The following is a 19,101-nucleotide window of genomic DNA, read 5'->3' as shown; positions in this document are numbered from 1 at the left end:
ATATGGCCATAAATCTGGTTTTAATTAACAAAAAATGATTTGCTGGGATATTATTATTTAATTTGTCGATTTAACGTAAAATATTCCCCTGTAATTTTTTTTTTTAATCTATAAGAAAAAAAAATAAGCTACTTTTAAAATCGGATTTTTTAATTTTCAATTTTACCGGATAAATTTCTGTACAAAACATGCCTAAGAACACTGCCAGACATATAAATTAGCTTTGTGTGAAATTTGCAAAAGATAGGCTCAGCCGTTTCGGAACCTATGAGGAAGAAACTCACACACACACAAGGTGATTCTTATATGATATTAGAGATGGAGATATTTGATTTGTTTCGCAGTGTTACTCCCTGGATCCGGATATTAACTGCAAAAGAGTTTTACTCCCTATTAAAGTGAATTTCTTATTGGTTTCAGAATTTATACAAATAAATAATGAAAACCGAAGTTTTAAATAATTGTTTCTGCCTTCTAATAGGATAATTGCTTCTTTGAAAACCTAGATTTAAAGGATTTTCCCATATTTATACTATTCTTTATAAAGTGCCTTTATTTTAAACTTGTAAAATGGGTAACTTTACATTAGTTGATTTTCATTTCTATATACACGGTGGAACTATACAATTGTCGCCACGGAAAAGACGACATGATTCCATTTCTGTTTGATAAAACTAGTTTTTGTTGGAGATCATCTACTACCAGTTGTGTACAAATCCCAATAACGATAAGAGCCGCCTATCATACCTAAAAGTTACACAATGTTCAACGAGCGTACTCATGCTCTCTACTGATCCAAGTTTGACAACAGGACCATTGCCAGTACCCTCAAAGTGCATCTCTAGATGACCACGAATAATAGGGATGCGCCCAAGGTGAGGAAAACAAACTTTCCGGTCAGAGTTATGGTTTTTGGTTTCAAGTGAGAGCCACATTATATTATCTCACATCTTCGAAGTCGGCTTGAAAGTCAGCAGCAAAGTGTACCTGGATGTTCTGAAGAGTATGGTAATCCTCTGGTACAATCAGATGGCCACTGGCAGATCTTGGGCGTGGCAGCAGGACTCAACTCTTGCCCACAAGTCCAAAGAGACTCAGACTTGGCTTCAGAAAGAGTGCTATGACTTTTCACCCTTCTCTTCCCGATCTTAATCCGCTGGACTGCTTCGTTTAGTCATCCGTCAAGAATATCACCAATATGACCTCCCACAACACAAAAGCAAGCCTGATCGCCGGCATCCGCTGAGTATTCGCCAAGCTCCCGCCGGCGCTTGTGGAAAAGGCATTTCCGGACCTGTATTGAGGCGGGGATTGGCGCTGAAGGCCGACACATTGAACAATTAAGTTACCTGAATTGATTTTTTCGAATAAAAGTTTTAAAATAAAGCCGTAGTGTTGTTTTCTTTAGGGCGAGAAATTTATCGTTCCGCCCTGTATAACAAGTTAGCTTGCTATAGATCTATTATCTATGTATCTAGATTCCGAAAATAATATTTAGAATATAATTTTTGAAGTAATTTAATACGGTAAGTGATTAATTAAATTGTTTCCTAATTGATATATATATATATATACATATATATATATATATATATATATATATATATAGATGTATTGTTTTATGGGAACTTACCTATTAACTCATAATGAACTTTCTGAGCATTATAAAAACCCAAAAGTTAATACTCTCGTGGAAACTTATCACGGCTCTGACATCACAAGATTCGATAATCAGAAACTGGACCATTTCGGAGACAATTTTTCTATCGGACTGATACAAATACACTTGGTAGCCTTAAGAGGTTAACCCTTCTAGGCCTTGCCTCCCGGCTATCGGAAGGAACTAGTTTATTACTTGATGTTTGAGGCGCCCTCATCGGAGAATGCCTACTCAGTTATATATTTGCATAGCCAGAGTGCTCCTCCTCTTGGGGGTTGCCCCATTTCCCCACCTTCTGATCTTGTGTCATATCCTCTCGCGGTGGGAGAGGGGTAAATACCGGAATTATCACAGCCCTATTTTTGAAAAGTTTGACAATTAGTCTGACAGAAACTGCGCCATTTTAGTGGCCTTTTGGCTGTTGGACTGATACAAATATTCTTTGTCGGCCTAGATTCCCGCTTTCTAGAGGGACAAGATTATAAGTTGTTGTCTGAGGCTCCCTCACCGGGGAATGCCGACGGGGCTACTCAGACTTATTTTTGCCGGTCCAGAGAGCTCTTGTGGTTCATTTTCCCACTTTCCAAATATGTGTCACATTCCCTCGAGATGAGTGCGAGGTAAATACTGAAATTATCGCGACAGAATGCGGGACTACATACTGTCTAACTGAACAGTCGGTAAATGCCGAAAACTTTTCTTTGTATACACTTTTTTGTACAATATATTCTTTCTCCATAAACCTGTTATTCGCGTTTTTTCTTTATGACCCTTTCCTAGGGCTATAGCAACTGACGACTGGGTTTCGAGAACTCATGGGGAAAAACCAAATTTTAAAAAAACCTAGTTTTCCACAAAAACTGGCGACAAGAATTCGAGAAATTACATTAAAAAGCCGAATTTAAAATACCTCAGTGTTCCACAACTTGCGACAAGGTATTCGAACTAACGAAGTCGTATTCAAATGACCCATTTCAACAACATCGACTTTGCGGCAAAAATATTCTGACGAGTCTTATGAGATGTTCTTAATTATGTCACAACTTCGCAGTATCAGCCGTTGTCAAACGGGCAGACGGAATGATTGGTCGACACAATGAAACGAACACGTCGAAAAGCACACGATATACCTACAGAAATGGTACTATAACGGTTTCTACAGGACCACACTTAATTTACAGCACCCCATCAGCATTGTGACCAGCGAAGAACCAGAGGAAAACAAGACTTGTATTTGATTAACTGTTGCCAAAGAAAACAAAAGTGAGGAAAACCTTTATTGTTCCTAAGAAAAGCTATGATTCAAGAGATTTGCAAGATTGACAAAAACAAGTTTTTTCTGGAAACTGGACAACAAATAAAGAAAAATCGGAAATATGATTTAAATTCACACATAAAAGGCACCTTAACCAAATAAGAAAGTGTCTGTCTGATGATAGAAACTATGCACCTCACACAGAAGAAGAGGTCATTGAGACGATATATGAGACTTCCAACACCGGACGAACTCAAGCAGCATCAGAACCACGCCAGTTGGGAAGGAAAAAGGAAATTCACGGATCCTTTATCTATCAATCCAAAAAGGAAAAGATACGAGTCCCAATCCACTCATAATAGATTCATTTAACCATTATAAAAACACCAAAACGTTATTTTTAGAAACCTATTCTTAGCGAGGGTGTTCATCAACCCTCTAACATTTTATTTGTTTCGAACTTAATGTTAAAGGGTAAACTCCCCCTTCCTGTTAAAAATTGTTTTCAGAGTATTAAATGAAGGCCACTTGATTTTTTTATTTTAGTGCTTATTCAGATTGGCACTTATGGCGGCAATTAAAAGTAAAGAAAATACAAAAAAAAAGCCTTATGATGTATGTACTCATTACAGAACAAAAATGTCAAATTCTAAAAATTACGAAATCCGATTAAGTAGCTTTATTTAAATATAAGAAAATCAAATTTATGATTTTTAGCGATTTTACTACTAAACTGTATTGAATGTAAGACTAAGATTTTTCCTCTCAACTGTGATTTAAGTTGTCTCCACTTTTTATTTCATCGGATTTAATCATGGCGGACGAAAACACTACGACTCGCTAAATCGTAAAACTTTATTTTCTTGAATATAAAAAAAAAACATGATCAAATTAGGTGATTTTTGAAATATTTTATCTTCGTTCCGTGACTGATATAAACTGATATATACGTGGGAGAATTATCGCGACCAACTGGAAGACTATAGACTAACTAAACAGTCGGTATATACCAACAATTTTCCGTTGTATTCACTTTTATGTGTAATAGATGCTATCTACCTAAACCTATTGCTAGTGCTTTTCTTTATATCCCTTTCCTAGGGCCACAGAATAACAATGCAGAGGGATAGAGTGAAGAAAATGATTAAGAGATTATAAAGATAAAGAAAAGGATAGATATGGGAAAATAGGAAAAGTGCAATAGAGGAAAAGATAAAAAAGACAGGGAGAGAGAAAGAGTGACTGGGTGGGGTAAATAAGGTCATGGAAAGAGAGAGGTACAGATCAAAATAGGTGATAAAAAGATGGTAAAGGAGATATGTGAGGGGAAAGATATGGCGATAGAAGAAATATGAATAAATACAGAGAGATTGCAAAAAAGAGAGGGATAGGTAAAGAGAGAGATTAATAAAAAAAAAAGAGAGTGAAAGATGGGGAAATAGAAAGGATGAGAGAAGTAGAGATGGAAAAAGAGTGGTAAATGAGATGTGGAAAAAAGTGCAAAAGAAATGATGTAAGAAACAGAAATGGTGGATTTGAAAATATAATGTGAGATAATTAAACATGGGAAAATATGATGGGAGAGAAAAAGGGATTGGTAAATGGGAAGATGAGGAAAGATATAACTGATGTGAAAGATGGGTTGGAAAATGGGAAGATGCAAAAAGATACGTGAAAAGAAAGAACGCTGGTGAGAAATGCAGAAAGAGGTAAGTGCTAAGGGGGGGTATAAAAAGGGAAGATAGGAAACGAGGACGATACAGGAGAAGTAATTTAAATGGGAAAAAACGAGATATGTAGAAAGAAAGAGAAAGATATATATATAGAAAAATACAAAGAAAAGTAGAGATACGCTGTGTGAGTAAGGAGATTAAAAAATGGAGGGATTAGGAGAGAGAATTATAGAGAACTAGATAGATAGAAAGATAAACGAACGAAAGGGATTGGAGGAAAAGAGAGCAAAGCGATTGGAAAAGGGGAGAGATGGTGGATAAAGACAGAAAGAAAGATGAGGATACTGGAGAAAGAGAGAGATCGAAAAAGAAAGATGGAGATGGAAGAGGAGATGGAGCAAAGAGATGTGGAAAAGGATGATCATGAAAGAGAAAGATGGGAAACGAGAGATGGATTTTTTTTAATTTCTAAACCTATTTACCTGTTTTCAATTCTGTCGAAATCTATCCACCAAATAAGGTCAAACATCACGTGACTAGCACATCGAAAAGTGTGATTCGTGAAAAGAAACAGAATTGTTTTTTTTTTTTTGTATAAGACGAACCGAAAGCTGAATATGCTGAAATGTTAACAAAAATGACGGAAATTAAATACATTCCAGATTTGTGTTGCGTTTTTTCTTAGATATTTTTTCATACGAGCACACAGCAGGAATATATATCATCCCGCGATTCTAAAAATTACTTTCCAGAACATATCAGTTTTTTACCAGATTTTATAACTGCTTATCTTTTTTTACACAGGAATCACCACTTATCAAGGCCCGAAGGCCACTCGAGGATAAGGGTTAATGGTATACATTAGTCATTGTGATTATAGCGTAGTAAACATAAGTATTGGGAATTTTGTAAATTGGATTACTTAGGGGAACACTTCATAAAGAACTTGTTTAAGTTAGACTTTAAGACGATCAGATTGTAGTCAGCAGAAAATAAGGCAAACAAAGGAGAATTCCACAGGAGTGCAGTTCTAAGAAAGAAACTTTGTTCATGGAATCTCCATTTAGGTTTAGGCACAGATAAAGAGTGTGGGAAATTGTTGATAGTGGTTTTGGCTAGACGAGTGTTTTTCGTGAATGTTTTGCGAGAAGGGGACCATAAATTGAAGTTCAGATAAGCAGTTGCCATTAAATAACGATAAAGCAGAGACGGGCTCGCAAACAACGATTGCAGGGAAGAAGGGATTGTAGCGAACGAACATATACTACACCATTCTCCCAAATTAGGAGATAATACATCGGACGTGATTTCGTAAAAACAAAACAGATACATAGGTAGTGACACTGTTAATATATATATATATATATCTATAAAAGTGAAAATGTCTGTCTCTGTGTGTGTCTGTGTGTACATTTCCCTACCAAATAACTCTGTCAATTTTTAGTCTACAGACTCGAGATTTGACATAAGGGGTATTGAGATTTGGGAAAATCTTTTTAATTGGTTTTCGGCCAGAAATTTGGCTGTCAAGACGTAAAAGTTCAACTATTTGACATTTGAAAAATCTATCAAACTCCTCCGCGAAGTCTGGGTCTAAACACTTGAAATTTTAAATATAGGTTACTTGGACATTGTTTAATTTTTTAATTTGATTCGAGCCTAAAACAATAAATGTTAAGGGGGAAAAGTTGGGGTCAAAGTTAAAACAATTTGACCTCTGCGGTCTCTACCAATTTACTCAGCTAATTTCTGGTCTAAACATTTGAAATTTTACATAAAGAGTATTCATAGAAAGGGCAAGCTTTTTAATCGGCTTGGGTTGAAAATTTGACCTGCCAAGGGGTAAAAGTTCAAAAGAGTTGACCTTTGCCTTCTCTAGCAAACTACTCAGACAATTTTGGTCTAAAAATCTAAAATTTTACATACAAGTGACGTGCAATGAGTAATAGCCCTAACACATTCCAGTTGTCTGATCTAGCTGAAATTTTGCATATGCAATGCTTTATATCTCTACGGTTATGTGGCAAATTACAGCTCTGAACTAATTGTGGTTTCTGTTTTACAGGTGTTTGAATAGAGTCAGGTGTGAAATGGAGCCTGTTGAATGTCGAGCAGTGATCCGGTTTTTGTATTTGAAAGGACGCACACCACAGAAACTTATGGTGATAATGCCCCATCATATTACCTTGTATAACGCTGGCATCGTGAATTCAAACATGGCCGGAAGTCTGTGGAAACAGCTCCTAGACTTGGTCGCCCCCTTCTGCCATTGATGAGGCATCTGTCCATCAAGTTGAGGCAGCCATTTTGGGAGATCGGCACATTACTATTCACCAAATAGCCCAAGATGTCAAGATTAGTACAGGGTCTGTGGAAACTATCATTCATGACCATTTGCATATGCATAAGGTGTCTGCTAGATGGATTCCCAGGTTTCTCACACCATTCCAGAAGCGAGAACGCGTCGAGTGCTCGAGGATGAATTTGGAGATGTGCCAAGAAGATGAGTTAAAGTTTTCAACAGACTGATTACACAGGATGAAACCTGGGTCCATCACTATGATTCAGAGACCAAAGCCCAGTCAATGCAGTTGAAACACTTGGACCCACCACCTCCAAAGAAGGTAAGGGCGCAGCCCTCCACTGGCAAGGTCATGCTCACAGTTTTCTGGGACCAGGACGGAGTAGTGATGACAGATTTCCTGGCAAAGGATACCACAATTACAGGAGCCTATTATGCTTCACTTTCGAGGAAATTAAGAGAAGCTATCAAGATCAAGAGGCGGGGCAAGATCAGCAAAGGTACCCTCCTCCTGCAGTACATTAACCATACATTAACTCGTCTCTCTCAATCCAATACTGTAGCAAGTTTAGCTGCTTCCACTGCACGAATTTTTACCTATACCCTCTCCCAGTAACAATGAAAATGGAAGCATAGTAATGCCCTTTTTTAACCAGGTTTGAGGAGTGAAAATTTTCTGTAGAAGTAAACCGAAATGCCCGATTTTTTCAGGAGATTCTAACCTAAATAACCAATTAATATTAACTACCCATGCGGGGTCGCAGAAATACCTGGATTAGGAGCCAGGCGCGGGGCGAACCCCCTCGGAGCTGATGGACCCGTAGGTCTTCCCAGGTTATCCGTCTAAGAGAAGGAAAACTCTGAAACTAAACCTAGGGGACGGAGGCCTCTTCAGTCCTGGACAACAAACTTCCTAGAGCTGGTGACTCAAAAAAAATCACCGATTGGCAAACCTAAACTGCTTAAGGAGGAGATAGGCTCTGTCTATCGCCCGGCTTTCATACTCCTTCTTTGCCTATTGGCCAGGCGTAGAGGTACTATCACAGGGACTCGGCTGAATCACCCAGTGGTTGACCTTGTTTCCTGACTAGGGCAATGAACGCTGCGTCTCCCCACTCCCGCCACATCCCATCCCCCTAAACTGGACACAATGGGGTGCTTCAGTGCCATATATGTCGGTGCAGTTGGACCGGGCTGGCTTTGCCTAACAGATTGAGGGTACCGGATTGACAGTTCCTGGCTGCTGTTTCCGACTGATAGTACAGGGGCCCTAACTCTTTGGTAGCGCTTAGAGCGGCTGCTCCATCAACAGTTGTAAAATATCGGGATGTTTGTAGTGCCATGTCGCGCATGGAAAGGGACCCTGCACTCATTCCCGGTGGGCTTTCCTGAGGCCACAATCCTGTGGGTGAGGACAGCTGATGGTCTACTTGTATTGCATGTCTGGTATTCTGCACAACTACTTGTCCAGCACCCCCTCACTCACTCACCCTAACTGAAACTTTTAAATAAAATAAAATGAAATGGCAGCTCAAGCAAAAGTTACGTTTAAACCAGGACCAAACTCAAAGAAAACCAACCTGCCTCCTCCCTTGAGGCTTGCATTTACTAATATCCGCGGGCTTAGAACTAACTTAGATGATGTTGAGTCATTTCTCCTTGTAAACACCCCGGATATCTTAGCATTAAGTGAAACTAACCTTCACTTCTCCATTCCCTCTAACCATTTTAACATGCCTGGTAATCTCCCACTCTACCGTAAGGACTCGGACAGACATATGCATGGACTTGGAGTCTATATTCGTAACACCCTCCCCCTGACTAGAGAAACAAAACTAGAATCAGAGGGCCAGGCCTTTATGTGCTTCAGACTAAATATGCAACACAATATTAGCTACTTGTATTTTCTCTACCGCTCTCCCTCAAACCAAGACTGTACCCTAATAAACAAAGTCTCAGACAGCATTGATATAGCACTCTCCCTCGATACTAGCGCACAAATACATGTATTTGGTGACTTCAATGTCCACCACAGTAACTGGCTAGGATTCTCTAATCACACAGATGTAGCTGGTAGCACAACACATAGCTTCTCTATATCCCATTCCCTATCTTAGATGGTTACATTTCCGACACGTTTCCCAGACCAGCAAGATCAACATGCCTCACTTCTAGATCTCTTTCTGACAACGGTTCCCAATGACTGTACAACAAATGCCCTCAGCCCACTCGGGAATGCTGATCACGCTGTGATAATGGTATAAATCAGCCTAAATTCTCGCCCTAAAACTGAAGACCCACTACTCAAAGCAACGAGGTATTACAAAAAGGCTGACTGGGAAGCCATCAGGGAGCTCATCAGAGATACCCCATGGCAAAATATCTTTACTCTTCCAGTGGAACAGTGTGCAAATGAGACCAGTGAATGGTTCAAAACTGCTATTGAAGCACATGTTCCCGCACGGAAATTCTATAGCAAGCCCCACTCCCCCCAATGGTTTACTTCTGCTTGTGCAGCTGCCATTTGTCAAAGGCAGCATGCATTCCGCAGATTCAACCGACATAAGTCCAGCTCAAATAAACAGAAGTATATAGAAGCTAGAAATAATTGTAAGAGAGTGATAGAGCCAGCTAAGACAGATTACTCTGAAACCACCAGAAAACGCATCGAAGCACAGAAATTAGGAACCCGGGATTTTTGGAAAATCTACAACAGCATAGTAAATAATGGACAGTCAACTATTCTCCCACTATCAAACAATCATGAGGTTGCTTGCACGGCAACTGACAAGGCTAATCTGCTTGCCAGTCGGTTTGCCTCAAACTCCACACTGAACTCGGTACACCACTCACTCCCTGATTTTTCTCTGCGAACAGACGCCTCACTAGACGATTTGAAAATCACCCCTTCTCAGGTACATGCTATTATGAAAAACCTAGACACCTCAAAAGCGTGTGGACCAGATCTCATCCCGGCTGTGCTATTAAAAAAATGCTCTGCCGAGGTTGCTCCAGTTCTGTCCAAACCAAATAAATGCCTTAATGAATCTTGTTTTCCCGACTGCTAGAAAACCGCCTCTGTGGTACCAGTCTTCAAGAATTCTGGTGAAAGAACTGACCCACTAAATTATCGCCCTATTAGCCTCCTCCCGCTTTTCGCCAAAATATTTGAGTCCTTAGTTAATCAAGCCCTAGTCCAGCACCTAACAGCTGCTAAACTCCTGACTGACAAACAATATGGATTCAGGCAAGCCCGTTCAACAGCAGATATCTTAACTGTAGTTTATGAACGTATATACCGTTCATTGGATAAAACAGGGGATGGTAGAGCGGTGGCCCTCGATATATCTAAGGCTTTTGACAAGGTATGGCACGATGGTCTTCTAAGGAAAATTAGATCATATGGAATCACTGGAAGAATTCATAATGTAATTAAATCCTTCTTAAGTAATAGAAAAATCAAAGTTGTCCTCGACGGTCGTACATCCAAACAATACGACATAAATGCGGGAGTACCTCAGGGGTCTATCCTTGGACCTCTATTATTCCTGATATTCATAAACGACCTCCCTGATAAAATTGTTTCGGAGATGGGTATATTTGCCGATGACACCACTCTCTATAAAAGATATGAGGGGAAAACAAATGAACACATATCCAAGGAAATGGCAGAAACACTAGAGGATGACCTCCAATCCGTAGTGGAATGGGGACAAAAATGGTTGGTCACATTCAATGCTGCTAAGACTAAGCTTGTCTCCTTCAATAACTACAAGAAACCTTCTCTACCACCAATAGCAATGGCTAAGAACACATTACCTGAAAGTACTTCTTTTAAACTCCTCGGCCTAACGTTTACAGGGAATATGAACTGGAATAGATACATTGAGAGCATTGCCAAGGCTGCTGCAAGGAAGGTTGGCTCCCTCTACCGTGCTAGAAAACTACTTACGCCTGACAGTATCCTATACCTCTATAAAGCAACCATTCGCCCATGTATGGAGTACTGTTGTCACATCTGGGCTGGTGCATCTGCTTCTTATCTCTTGCTCCTGGACAGGGTTCAAAAGAGAGTCGCCAACCTGATAGGTCCTGAACTGTCATCTAGGCTTCAGCCTCTGTCCCATAGACGAGATGTTGCATCCCTCTGCCTGTTCTACAAATACTTCAATGGTGAATGCTCTGACGAACTGCAAACACTTGTACCTCCCCGACGTAACTACCCCCGACAAACCCGACAAGCTACTAAGTCTCATCCCTTTACAGTAGAGATCCCTAGGTGCAAGAAAGCCTTTTACTCCAATAGTTTCTTCCCCAGAACTGCGGGTCTTTGGAACTCCCTTCCGGGATTCTGCTTTCCCAACTGCAACGATATGCAGAAGTTCAAGTGTAATGTCAACAAACATCTTTCTACTCATCTCCCTTCATAATGACCCCGCTAATTAAGTCCCTGATAGTAGCCCCCTGCTTCAAAGTGGCACTGTGCCTTGTTTGGGGTGAAAATTGAATAAAAAAAATAAAAAAAAAAGCTTCTGGGCTTGACTTTTACTCCTGACCTTAAGTGGAGCACATACATTAAATCCGTTTCCAAGGCCGCTGGAAAAATGGTGGGATCCTTCTACCGATCCAGTAGATATCTCACTGCTGATGCAATTCTCTATCTATATAAGAGTCAGGTACGTCCAAGCATGGAATACTGTTGCCACATCTGGGCAGGAGCTGCTAGAAAGGACTTATCCTGCCTTGATAGAGTTCAAAATAGACTTCGTAGCCTCGTAGGGGATGTCCTTTTCTCTTCTCTGAAACCTCCTACTCACAGAAGAAATATTGCGAGTTTGTCTCTGTTTTATCGTTATTTTCATGGCAAGTGCTCGGTTGAGCTCCAATCTATGCCCCCCTCGCCAAACTTCAACAAAAAACACCCGTCTAGCAGAAATCACTATCAATAATTTCCCCCATTCTTTATCTGCACCTTAACCTAAATGTAGATTCCATGAGCAAAGTTTCTTTCTTAGAACTGCACACCTATGGAATTGTCTTCCGTTTTCCTACTTTCCAGCTGATTACAATATGATTGTCTTCAAGTCTAACGTAAATAAGTTTTTGATGAGCCGTTCCATATAAGTTAACGAATTCACCAAATTTACATTACTAACGATTACTATATTGTCCAATTTCTACTGTGCACTCTTTAACCCTTATCCTCGAGTGGCCTCAAGGCCTTGATAAGTGGTGATGCCCATGTAAAAAAAATGTAATTTTTTTGGGGGGGGGGTTGATTCTAGCTGATGGCACACAACTTCTTTTTTTTAATTTTAGAAATCACTACTATATATTAGGTACAATATAATAATCGGTAAATACGAAATATACATGAATTAACATATAATATTTAAATATATTTTAGAACCGGTCAATGCTGGGTTACCTGCTAGTTTACAAATGAATATTGTTTTATTTAGATTATTCAGACTATTGTTCTAATCTTGGGTCTTATTTTCATAACGTTTCTCTTGATAGAATATCTGACCTTCTTCAGATGAGGCTTGTCGAGTTTGGAACTCGATACAAGATCTACAGTAGAACCTTTTATTGAATTCATTGCAGTAATCTGTTCTTGTTTCATCAGTCATGGCCGAAATCTAAAGTAATTAGTAAGCGGACATTTTGGCAACTTTGTAACTTTTCCTATTTTTGCCATTTAGTTTTCACATTCGCAAATAGATATTCACAATAAAAGAAGGGGGAATTGCGTTTTCTGGGTCGCAATCTATCCGTATGACACTTATAGTTGTTGTTGTTGTTGTTGTTGTTGTTGTTGTTTTTTCTTACTTTAAAGTGTGTAACATTTTATATTTTATTTCATGTTAAGCTCTCAAATGACTGCCTACTTTATCTGGAACGATTTCAATTTCCAAAAATGTACAATTATTATCGCCCGTACTAAGGATTGAACCTTCCACATCGAGATGACACTTGATTAAAATATACAAGCACTTAGTGCCTACATCAGTTTCGCTTCGTGTCTTTCCCAAGAATTTCGAAACAAAAGACACATTGTTCTTTATTATCAAGTTTAATAAAATAACGAAAAAATGACGGAAGTTCGAAGCGGTTTACAATTGTCTAATTTGAGCTAAAACATGTTTTCGCACAATAGGTGAATAAGACATAACACCTGTTTTGTTAATGCAATTTCTAACGAAGAGGTATTGTTTTACCAATGCACAATATCAAAGAAGAAATATTTAAAAAATGTGTCTAAAAATACATAAGTGATAGCATTAATTACATTGTAAAGTACTGCTCGATATCTGGTGTTGCCAGGGATCATAATATAAAATGGAAGAAAAACTATTATATGCAATTCATATACTAGAATACGGAGTGAACGAAATGTTATTGAATACTCAACACAATCCACAATCCTTAAAAAAAACATTATATAAAGATAAATATCTTGCGTCTACGCCTGACTTAATCATCATATTTAGATTATGAATGTCCAAACATCTTTGTTTACTTCGCTGTTGGAAAACTGCTTCTGTAGTACGAGTTTTCAAAAATTCTGGCGAAAGAATTGACCAATTAAATTATCGTTCAATAAGCCTCCCCCCGCTTTTCGCCAAAATATTTGAGTCCATAATTAATCAAGCTCTAATCCATCACCTTACACCTGCTAAACTTCTGACCGATCAAAAATATAGATTTAGGCAAACCCGTTCCACAGAGTATATCCTAACTGTAATCTCTAAACGTATATACCATTCACTGGACAAAACAGGGGAGTGCAGAGCGCTAGCTTTTGATATATCTAAGGCTTTTAGCAGGGTATGGCACGATGGTCTTCTCAGGAAAATCAGATCATATGGTATCACTGGAAGAATATATAACGTAATAAAATCGTTCTTAATTAAGAAAAGAATCCAGGTTTCCTCGATGGTCGTACCTTATATAACTGTGGGAGTACCTCAGGGGTTTATCTTTGGGCTTTTATTATTCCTAATGACCTCCCTGATAAAATTGTCTCTGAGATGGGTATATTTGCTGATGACACCACGCTCTAGAACAGACACGGGGGGACGAATGAACGCATATAGCATATAGCAGAAATACTATAGGATGACCTCCAATCAGTGGTGGAATGGAGATGAAAATGGATGATCACATTCAATGCTGCCAAGACTAAGCTTGATTCCTTCAATGATTACAAGAAACCTTCTCTAGCAATAATAGTAATAGCCAAAAGCACACTATCTGAAAGTACTTCTTTCAAACTGCTTGGCCTAACGTTCATATTGCCTCCTCTGCTACGAAGAAAGTGGGCTGTTTCTACCGTGCGAGGAAACTACTTACGCCTAAAAGTATCCTGTACCTCTATAAAGCCACCTTTCGCCTATGTATAGAGTGCTGTTGTCACATTTGGGCTGGTGCATCTGCTACTAGTCTCTTACTCCTGGACAGAGTTCAAAAGAGAGTCGGAAACCTGATAGGTCCTAAACTGTAATCTAAGCTTCAGCCTCTGACCCATATTGCATCCCTCTGCCTGTTCTCCAAGTATTTTAATGGTGGAAGCTCTGAAGAATTACAAGCACTTGTGCCCCCTCGACGTAAATACCCCCGACAAACCCGGCAAGCAGTTAAATCCCATCTCCTACATAGTAGAGATCCCTAAGTATAAGAAAGCCTTCTGCTCCAATAGTTTCTTCCCTAGAACTACTAGACTTTGGAACTGTTTTCCCAACTGTACTGACATGCAGAAGTTCAAGTGTAATGTAATCCGACATGTTAATGCTCAACCCCCTTTATAATATCGCGGCAATTTATGTCCCCGATAGTAGCCTCCTAGTTCAAAGTTGCACTGTGCACTGTTTGGAATGAAAATTGAATTAAAAAAACTAGAATTGATCGATATAAGAGGGTGATAATGTTGCATAATAATATAACACATGTATTGTTCCACGTAAGGTTAGAGTAATGGAAAATTCTATTAGAATTCAAGTTACAGTTAAGGTTACGTTTGAATATATTGAGTCAAAAATAAGAAGACAATCATAACACATAACGAAAAGGCTGATGAGATATTTGTCTTTTTTCTGGACTGCAGAATTTTGAGGGAACTGTTTCCAGAGGTTGTAGTGGGGATTATATATAAATATATATATATATATATATATATATATATATATATATATATATATATATATATATATATATATTCATGATGGATACGATAAAACGGAAAGAATTTAAAGTATGAGAACTTTTGGAGGTATTGGAATCTAAATGAGAAAAATTGTTAATCGCATTTCCGATTCTTTGTGTCATCGCCGTTTACTTTAACTCTTTAATTTTTTATGGAAGTCGTTTCAAACAAGGCATGAAGCCACTTGGTGTAAGAGACTAAAGGGAAGAAAAGATGATTAAGTTGCATGATAACAAAAAGGACGATGAAGATCGAATGACTTCAAAACAAGATACTCTGTTAATTACAGTGATAAATTCAAAAACAAAATAATCGAATCTAAAGCAAAAATATTCGCATTTACCAAAGGCAAAATAAGCTAGAATATGCTAGAAATACATCAGGGGATGCACATCATCGTACTTGATAATAACGAAGAAAACTCCGAAAGAATCACCCCTTAAAGTTCAGGACTTTTATTACTTACACTTCTTCAAATTTAAAAACAAAAAATATTTTTACATAAAAAACATGCGTTACTCGCTTATAAAATACGTATGGAATACGTTCGAAAGCCAAAATATTACAAAGATAGCCAAATAACAAAAAAGCCATATTTCAAAAAAGTAAAATTATAAAAAAAGCCAAATTACTAAAAAAATAATAAATTACAAAAAAAGCCAAATTACAAAACAAAATCAAAATTACAAAAAATACCAAATAGCAAAAACAGGAAAATTACAAAAAATTACTAAATTAGAAAAAAAGACTAATTACAAAAAAATCAAATTACAAAAAATACCAAATTACAAAAAAAAAACAAATTACAAAAAGGCTAAATTACAAAAAAAGCCAAATTATAAAAAAACAGCCAAATTATAAAAATAAAACAAATTACAAAAATACCAAATTACAGAAAACCAAATTACAAAAATAACAAATTATAAAACTAGCAAATTACAAAAAAAAATTACAAAATAAGCCAGATTATAAAAAGAACAAAATTACTAAAAAAAAAGTCAAATTACAGAAAAACAAATTACATATAATTACAAAAAAAAACAAGTTACACAAAAGCCAAATTACAAAAGAAGCCAAATTACAGAAAAGGCTAATTACAAAAAAACAAACTACAAAACATACCAAAATAAAAAAGACAAATTACAAAAAATACCAAATTACAAAAAAGTTAAATTACGAAAAAACAAAATTATAAAAAACTAAATTATAAAAAAGCCAAATAACAAAAAAGCTTAATTACAAAAAACTGTCAAATTACAAAAAACATCCAAATTACAAAAAACGGCACAATTACAAAACAAAACAAATTACAAAAGATAATAAATTACTAAAAAGCCGAATTACAAAAAATAGCAAATTACAAAAAAGGCCAAATTACAAAATAAACCAGAGACAAAATTACCTAAAATAGCAAATTACAAAACAACAAGTTACAGAAATATCAAATTACAAAAAATATCAAATTACAAAAAAGCAAATTGCAAAAAAAAACAAATTACAAAGAATACCAAATGGCAAAAACCCCAAATTACAAAAAATACTAAATTACAAAATATACCAAATGGCAAAAACCTCAAATTACAAAAAATACCAAATTACAAAAAATACCAAATTACAAAAAAGCAAATTGCAGAAAAAAAAACAAATTACAAAAATACCAAATGGCAAAAACCCTAAATTACAAAAAATACCAAATTACAAAAAATACCAAATTACAAAAACCCCAAATTACAAAAAATACCAAATTACAAAAAATACCAAATTACAAAAAAGCCATAATTTCAAAAAAGCCAAATTACAAAAAATAGCAAATTACAAAAAATACCAAATTACAAAAATTACAAATTACAAAAGAGTACAAATTACAAAAAATATCAAATTGCAAAAAGTAACATATTACTAAAAATACCAAATTTAAAAATGCTTAAATAGAAAAACTAACAGGTTACAAAAAGCCAACTAATAAAACAAACAAAATCCAAAAATACCAAATTACAAAATAGCCAAATTACAAATAAACCTTAATTGAAAAAAGCTAAATTACAAAAAAATCCATATTACAAACAGAAAAAAATGTACAAAATTCTAAGGAAAGAGTATGATTCTGAAATATATAAAATTTTAACAAATAAATATTTGCTTATTTTTATAATATTGCGCGTTTATTTGGCTTTCAAACGTATCTCATATGTATTTGGTTTTATATTAAATCAATGCTGCAATCACGAAAGCCACAACCGTGTCTGTAATATCGTGCAGGCAACGCATTTTCCAGTATTTCAAAAACACGCCGCAGAAAGACAACACGCGAACGTTTACTAACTGATTTGTCTTTTTCAACTGAACATCAGTGCAAGAAAGAAAAAAATGTACAAAATTCTGATGAAAAATTATGAATCCGAAAAATATTAATTGAAAACAAATAAATATTTGTTTATTTTTCATAATATTGTGTTTCGGTTTGGCTTTCAAACGTACCTCATAATATTTTATTTTAAAATTCAATCAACCCTTCGATTACCGAATTCACAACCCTGACTTATATAAACTCGGTTTTGATATACGTTATATAGACCGCTATATAAAGTATAGGTTTTGATGACGTGCATATATATATATACACACCCCATTATGCTACAGTTAACAAGTACTTCAACTATGATAAATAAGAAAAAAAAAATTTGTATCGTCGCCAACGAAGGGAAGTTTGGCGACTTACTTTTGAACGCGCCAATGCATGGTATCTTTTGTGTTTGTTGTGTGACTAGCTGGCGGTTGGCATGGCAACCAATGAATTTCTTTTTAGTATTTGAATCTAATCGATAACTTTTTTCTAAAAAAGGTTTTTACACTTTTGATAAGACTTCTATTCGTTTATCCTCTCTTATCCTCCACACTCTGTTTCTCTCAGATATCGTTTCTCTCTCTCTCTCTCTCTCTCTCTCTCTCTCTCTCTCTCTCTTTCGCTTTCGCTTTCTATTTGTTCCTCTCACATAAAAAAATATTATTTGGGGAAGAATTTGAACGATTTTCGATTTAATTGTTTTTTCTTTTAGTTATTCCTAAACGTGGTTCACACTATTAAGCACATTACAGAAAAGATTCGTCTAGCTACCACCATGATAAACAATTTTTGCCAATCTTTATCTGTGCCTAATTCTGAACGTGGATTCAATGAACAAAGCTTCTTTCCTTGAACTACCCGCTTGTTGAAATCTGTTCCGCTGACCTGTTTTCTAGCTGACTACAATATAATTGTCTTCAAGTCCAATGTAAACAAGTTTTTGCTAAGATTTTTGTTTAAATAATCATATTATACAAACTTTAATAAACTACCGATTGCTGCACTGTTGCCCTGATGACTAAAATGCACGCTTATCTTCGGGTGGCTTTTGGGCCTTTAAAGTGATGGCTTCTTAATTAAAAATATTATTCACTGAAATCTCGAATGTATTGGCGTATACACACCTATGATTCTGCCTTATTAGGTTATCACAGGTGGAGGGAGGTATCGGTTCCATTTTAATTTAGACGGTTGTCTGTGTTTTTTTACACAGGAATCACAACTTATCAAGGCCCGGAGGCCACTGAAGGATAAGAGTTAATGGGTATACATTAGTCGATGTGATTATAGCGTAGTAAAAATATGTAGTGGAAATTTTGTAAATTGGATTACTAAGGGGGACGGTTCATCAAGAACTTGTTTACGTTGAACTTGAAAATAATCAGATTGTAGTCAACTAGAAAGCAAGCAATCGGAATAAAGTTCCACAGGTGTTTGCTTTGATCTGAAGTAATATTATACAATCGTCTGTACTGGTTCTCTATTTTATAACTTCTGGGATTGTTTTTATATTCGGGTGGCCTATTCCTTCTTTATTTATTTTATTGATAAGCTCTACTTATTTATTCATTATATTCCTCGCCTTTTTATCAATGTGTTTATTTCTCGTTTTCACTTATTTATTTATTATTTGCATATTTATTTCCATATAATGTACGTCT

This window comes from Euprymna scolopes, chromosome 39, assembly GCF_053919585.1.
Source record: "Euprymna scolopes isolate OS-2025 chromosome 39, ASM5391958v1, whole genome shotgun sequence".
NCBI lineage: Eukaryota > Metazoa > Mollusca > Cephalopoda > Sepiida > Sepiolidae > Euprymna > Euprymna scolopes.
Note: the sequence above shows the minus strand (reverse complement) of the source record.